Raw genomic sequence first — 6741 nt, 5'->3', positions numbered from 1 at the left:
GAGCGAGACTCCGTCTCAAAAAAAAAAAAAAAAATTAATTTTACAGGTGCATCTCAAACTGTTCTATTAAACTAGAATAGTAGTATCTATCCCATGAGTATCTCATGAGAAAGAAACAGGTAGTCTTTGGGGTAAGGGAGGAAAATGAAAAACAAAAACCCTCTATAGTATAAAATGTTTCTGAGGCTTTAAAGAGCTCATGTGCATTATAAACTTATTTCACCTCACACTTAAAATGCTTGCAGCATATTAGTAAGCCATAAATACAGTTTGGGAAACACTGACTTGGGTAGGCAGGTAGGTAGGCAGGTAGTCAGTAGATGGTAGAGTCACAGAAAATAAAAGGAGAATAAGACAAATGTAATAAAATGATACCACCTAAAAAAAGGATCATAACTGACTATGAGTTATGACAATGAAGTCTCTTGAAGGAAAACAAGCTGTTAGAATAAGCTATCAAAATCAATAATAGCCGCCAGATGCAGTGGCTGGCTCATGCCTAGGATCCACTTGGGTGGATATACTTTCCCAGCATAGCCAGGTCCTGCCAGAGAAGATTTCCAGTGCCTCCCCAGGCAGTTCAAACCAACAGACATGCTCATCTGCTCACACTCCCCCTGAACTGTACTCACCCCACACACACTGAGTGCCTCCATCACTGTACTCCCTTGCTCCCCACCCTTAGAAGCAGGACGAAGGTCAAAGAATCAGACCTTTGGCTGGGCATGGTGGCTCACACCTGTAATCCTAGCACTTTGAGTGGCCAAGGCGGGAGGATTGTTTAAGCCTAGGACTTCAAGACCAGCCTGGGCATCATGGCAAGACTTGATTTCTACAAAAATGTAATTAGCTAGGTGTAGTGGTGCACACCTCTAGTCCCAGTGCCAGCTACTTGGGAGGCCAAGGAGGAAAGATAACTTGAGCCCAGGAGTTCAAGGCTGCAGTGAGCCATGCTCATGTCACTGCACTCCAGCCTGAACAATAGAACGAGACCCTCTCTCAAAAAAGAATTAGACTTCTGGGAGCCTAGGGAACATATGTAGGTGGCAATGAATGTGTCCACGCATGCTCTGCTGAATGTGTTCACGGCTGTGTGAGCTAGAATGGGTTTTTGTAGCAGGAGTTCTGCCCTGCTGCTTCAGGACTGTCTAAAGATGCTGCACAGCCATGCTTCCTCACAAGCTCTCTTTTAAGGTCAGTCCAGGCCAACAATGTCAATACTGTCCCCCTTACGGTGGTATATTTATTGCAACACACAGCCTGGACACTCATATACAGGGCCGTGGCACTAGGGTAAGGCGCCACAAACTCCTCCTGCTGAGGAGGCAACAAGGCATCTGGTTGCTAAAGCTGGGTGGGATCCATATCCCTGACAGTAATTCCAGTATGTATGAGGCACTGCGGAACCGGGGTGTTTGTTCCTAGGTGAGGCCTGACTTGTATGGCTTAAATTTCTGTTCTACTTTTCCCCAACTTGAGATGACTTGGAAGACTTCCTGTTCCTTGCAATGAAAAACAGCCTAACCAAAGTCCTTAAAAGTCATGTGTATAACTACTTCAAAATTAAGATACAACCCATGGCTTCGACTTCCGATGCAAAAACCCAAGACAAATAGGCTATGAGGATTCCTCAAATACCGAGTGGTTTATGAATTAGAGGTCACATCCTTTTATAACCTAACCATATAAGGAAAATTTTCACAGTTAAACATATTGCTCACACTTGCTGACATACTGGCAAATTTTACCAATTGAAAATACGCCGTGCACAGTGGCTCACGCCTGTAATCCCAGCCCTTTAGGAAGCCAAGGTGGGTGGCTCACTTGAGGTCAGGAGTTCAAGATTAGCCTGGCCAACATGGTAAAACCCCATCTCTACTAAAAATACAAAAATTAGCCAGGTGTGGTGGCTCACATCTGTAATCCCAGTTACTCAGGAGAATGAGGCAGGAGAATTGCTTGAACCTGGGAGGCAAGGTTGCAATGAGACAAGATCATGCCATCACACTCCAGCCTGGGCGACAGAGCGAGCTCCATCTCAAAAAATAATAATAATAATAATTTTACACTGGCACAAACAGGTCACTTTATCAAAAAAAAAAACATCTTATATTAACTGTACTCTCTGACCTAGTTACCTAATGTACAGACACACAGTATATCTTATATTACTTGGTACACCAGCAAGTTAGCCATACAAATCACAATTCCAACCCAAACTCAAAGCTAGTAAATATATTTAGTATTTGAGCTTGAGTTATTTGTGTTCAAATGTTCATTAAATTGGTCTACGCAATCTTAACAATGTTCTAACACATATTTAAAATGCTCATTTCTCCTCCATTATTTAAAAAAAAAAAAAAAACACCAACTATAACTCTGTTAGACAAGAAACCAAACATAAGCCAACAGGCTCACCAAAATCACACTTAAATAGGACAAGGAAAGTTTCAACTCCAGAATAATTATCAGGATACCAATCACACAAATATGATTCAACAATCACTTAAATATGATTCAAGAGGAATTCCTGGTAGTAAAAAAAGAAATCCTGTGATTAACTAGAGCACAGCATTATCAGAAACTGATTATGTAAAACAACAGTTTTTCTTTCAGGATGGATGTGTGTGTGTGTAACAAAGTTCACAGCTAGGTTACACTAATGACTCACTTAAACATTTGAATTTTCTGCTATCTTAACCTTTAAATCAACTGCAAAAGTAGCTGCCAAAAGCAGTTTAGTAGGAAAGCATACTACTCCCAAAAGAACTTGGTATTCCAACTTATTTTACTACTTAAATTGTTTTTTGATCACTGAGATTTGAAACTAATTTTTAAGTAATGAATGCTTACTAAATCCATTATCATACTCAGCATATACAGGTTTTTAGAAGGGCACAGATTATATTCTTATATGTGTGTTTTTACAGCACCTGGCACATTTCTGTCCAGTATCTGTTCAATATTACACATAATTATTTCAGGACCTGACAGCGTTTACTGTCCTATTTTTTTTTCTTTTTTTTTTTGAGACAGAGTCTCACTCTGTCACCCAGGATGGAGTGCAGTGGTGCCGATCTCAGCTCCCTATAACCTCTGCCTCTGAGATCAAGCAATTATCGTGCCTCAGCCCCTCAAGTAGCTGGGATTACAGCCACGCACCAAAGTGCCAAGCTAATTTTTGTATTTTTAGTAGAGACGAGGTTTCACCGTGTTGGCCAGGCTGGTCTCCAACTGCTGACCTCAAGTGGTCCACTCACCTTGGCCTCCCAAAGTGCTGGGATTACAGGCGTGAGCCACCGCACAAGGCCTTACTGTCTTATTTTTTAAAAGCGTTTTTGACTGACCAGTAAATCAAAGTTGAAAAGGCAACTGGTACATTTTATTTCTTGATTTGGATTACCTTTCTGTCGTGAATTGGTTCTCAGTTCTAGTTTCCTTGTGACAAAACACTGATGGAGAATACATTGAACTGCAATCCCCTGAATCCATACCCACCGAGAAAATAATACATTTGAACTGTTCACATTTCACTGTAAAAGATACACAACTTTAGAGATTACTCTTGAAGTTTTGAAAGTAAAGTGAATCAGAAGTCACATTTCTAGAAGCAGTCTGGAACAGATGTTTATCCTACATACCCAGTCCCCTTTACCACTGCAAACCTCTCTAATAGTTCATTACATTAGAACAACTGAGAGGGGTTAGGATTTGTGAAAATAAAAATCCTTTTGAGACATTTACTAAGCATTTATTAAGATTATCTCTGAAACTGTACCTTAGTTTACAAGCCTTTGGGCAGCAATTCGACCCTCTTGTATGTTAATCCGTGTACACCCTCATTTCACATTTTCTCTGGCTTCCAATTTTATTTTTTTTTTATCTAATCCATACAATAAGTCACCCTATCAGACTTTATAGGACTACTGAAAACAACACTACTGCAATGCAAGGCTACTACATTTGCAAAATTGCCGATTTTAGTGAGATTTCCCTCCCTCAACTCCTCCTCTATCCCTCTACCTGGGTTAAATCTCGAGAAAAACCTCTGTCCAGTGCTACAATTTTACTTTCCATAGAGTAGGTTTGATTTTTTATTAATGATACTAAAAACTTTTTTAAAAGACTGCTGGTGTATATGGTTTCCAATACTGGGAACAGAAATAAACCCTCTTGTGTAATATTTCAAAAGAAATTATCTCATAAAAGATGAGAAGGTATCAATTCAAAGGAGTCCTGGGAAGTCACAAAGTGTAAATACTTCTGGTAACAGAACAAATTAATGTTGAGGCACAACCAATAACATAATAATGCCTCAATGCAACCGTGCCTGTCAAAGGACATCTGTATTAGCAGCTTGGGGAAGTGGCATTTGCAGAAAGGCACAACAACTGTGCTTAAAAGAAAATCATTAAGCCTCAGCCGTTAATCCCCTCCCCCACCCTCTTCGTCTGGGTCTTTCCAAGCAATTAACCAGTAGAAGGTGCTATTCTGCAACCCACATGTATTCACACCAACCTCCATCCTTGGGCCACAGCTGGGTTTACCGCAGGTGGACTAGCCTATTCCCTGTCCAGTATTCAAAGGAGCCTCCTAAACAGAAAGCCAGATCTTTTCTTATAACCCTTATTTACAAAAACAACATTGACAGCTCAATTGCCAGCAAACCTGACACATCACACCACTAAAAACATGCAAACATCATCTTGCTAAATATTAACCTCAACACAATCTTTATAATATTAACCAATAAAATCTATTTCTACCTAGAAAGACTCTGCTCACATTCACTACTAAGAGTCAAGTGAACAAATCATTGTCCCCAACAAAATCAGGGTCAATGAGAAATACGAAAGCAATGAGAGCTGAACATAAGGCCCACAACATATAAAGAGGGATTTTATCTTTACATACACAAAAAAGAAAGAGCAGCAGAAACCAGGGCTGCAAAGGAAAGAAAGGGAGGCAAAGAGAAGAGGAGTCTCTGAACATGTTTTTGAGTGTCCTTTAGTTTCCAATGCACTCTTCTACCTCACAAGGTTGCAAAAAAGGCCAGGCATGACATGGGTGGAAGAAAGCTGAAACAGAAAAGCACCCTCCCTTCCCCCATCTTCTCTCTTCTCTCCCAAAAAGAGCTGTGTTTGTCTGTGCAAACCTAGTCCCAAATATGGGAGAGAGAGAATGAACGTGTGTATGGAAGAACAATGAGCCCTCAGCTTGGTATTGTGTGTGTATGTGTGTGTGTGCGTGTATGTGTGTGTCTGTCTGCCTCTGCCTCTTTTCCCTTCGACCTCAACAACAGGGAGAGCTGCAAGCCAGTTTTCCACCCATCCCAGGCCATCAAAATCAAAACTGGTTGCTAATTTACAGTAGTATTAACACAACAAGCAAATCTATGGAACAAAATATCAACCCAAAGATGATTTTATTATAGTATAGATCCAGCTTATCTCCCCTCCCCCAACAGACTGAGACTAAAGAGACCAGTGTACACTAGACAAAAAGGTCCCTCTTTAAATGGAAAGCAATTATGAAAACTGTCTCAAATCTTCGGTGCATCAATTCCTGCTATATTAAAATGTCCGTTTTGTAATTCACCAAGTTCGTCCTCTTACTAGTTAGCTTTTTTTGCGTTTAAAAAATTGCTTTGAAGACGGCTATTTCAGGATTCATACAAAACTACTTTCTAAATGTACCTCAAAATAGCAGCACATACTGAAACATTTAAAGCACCCAATTTCTCAAGGACACATTTTGCTGAAATCAATGTTTGAAGTCTGTAATCCAGAAAAATTGTAAGCACATCTTGGAAAAGAGACAGAGGAAAATGACAATTCAACAATGAATCATTTTGTTTTCCTTTCAACAACTTCTCAAGCAACCAGTTTCAAAGGAAGCCTGCAACACTTTTCCCCCTTTCCAACAGACACACATACACACATCATCCTATGTAAAACTACGAATCCTTCCATCACCTTAAAAATTAATGATAAATAGAAGCCACCCTCCTTCAGAGAGCAGAACTAAAACAGGATAGTAAGAATTCCATTCTGCTGCAAGTGACTTTGGGTTTCCTGATTTTCTAATCACATACAGCTGAGAACTAGAGATTGGGAGCACAAAGCGGAAATCTCCCCCCTAATGAGAAAATGATACTTTAATAATAAAGTCCTCCCCCCAGCACCCCGAAATCCACAAGCATTCAAGAAATTCACAGTTCCAGTCCTTGACTTCCTTCTCTTCCAGTTTCAGCCAATAATTTAGTCACATGAAATAGTTTAACCTCAAACAAGTACAACAAGAGCATGAATAAGAGGCCAAGAGAGAGCAGGGGTCAGAAGGCACGCAGGAACGGTCACCTGGCCAGGACATGACCAAAGAAGTGCCCTGCCCTCGTCCGGCTCCCCTCGACTTCGGCTTCGACCCCAGCCTTTTCTTCCTGCCTCCCCCCGGGCGAATGACTGCTTTCACGGCCGACCCTCTCTGACCACCAGGACGAGGGGCCAAAAAAGAGCACACGACCCGGCGCGGGCAAGTTGGAGACTTACCTTCCCCTAAAGCGCTACACCATCAATAGAGAGGTGTTCGCGGCCCAGCTCCGGGGAAAGTGGTGGGGACGGGGCGGGAGGCCGCGCGGAGGCTGCGGTCACGGCCGACCCTCTCTGACCACCAGGACGAGGGGCCAAAAAAGAGCACACGACCCGGCGCGGGCAAGTTGGAGACTTACCTTCCCCTAAAGCG

The 6741-nt window shown here is 41.6% G+C and overlaps 1 protein-coding gene and 1 pseudogene across 1 annotated transcript in view; both read right to left on the bottom strand.

The window, feature by feature from the left end:
* RERE (arginine-glutamic acid dipeptide (RE) repeats) overlaps window positions 1-6652 on the bottom strand; it is a 483164-nt gene extending 476512 nt beyond the window's left edge. Inside the window, exon 1 of the mRNA XM_011938300.1 lies at window positions 6549-6652. The gene's annotated coding sequence lies outside the window, so the exon portion shown is untranslated. The remainder of the gene's footprint in view (window positions 1-6548) is intronic.
* Window positions 1-6741, bottom strand: part of LOC105509169 — a 59764-nt pseudogene that overhangs the window by 22001 nt on the left and 31022 nt on the right.

The sequence above is a fragment of the Colobus angolensis genome, unplaced genomic scaffold (assembly GCF_000951035.1).
Source record: "Colobus angolensis palliatus isolate OR3802 unplaced genomic scaffold, Cang.pa_1.0 Scaffold170, whole genome shotgun sequence".
NCBI classification, from domain to species: Eukaryota; Metazoa; Chordata; class Mammalia; order Primates; family Cercopithecidae; genus Colobus; species Colobus angolensis.
Note: the sequence above shows the minus strand (reverse complement) of the source record. Positions and strands in the feature narration are given on the sequence as shown.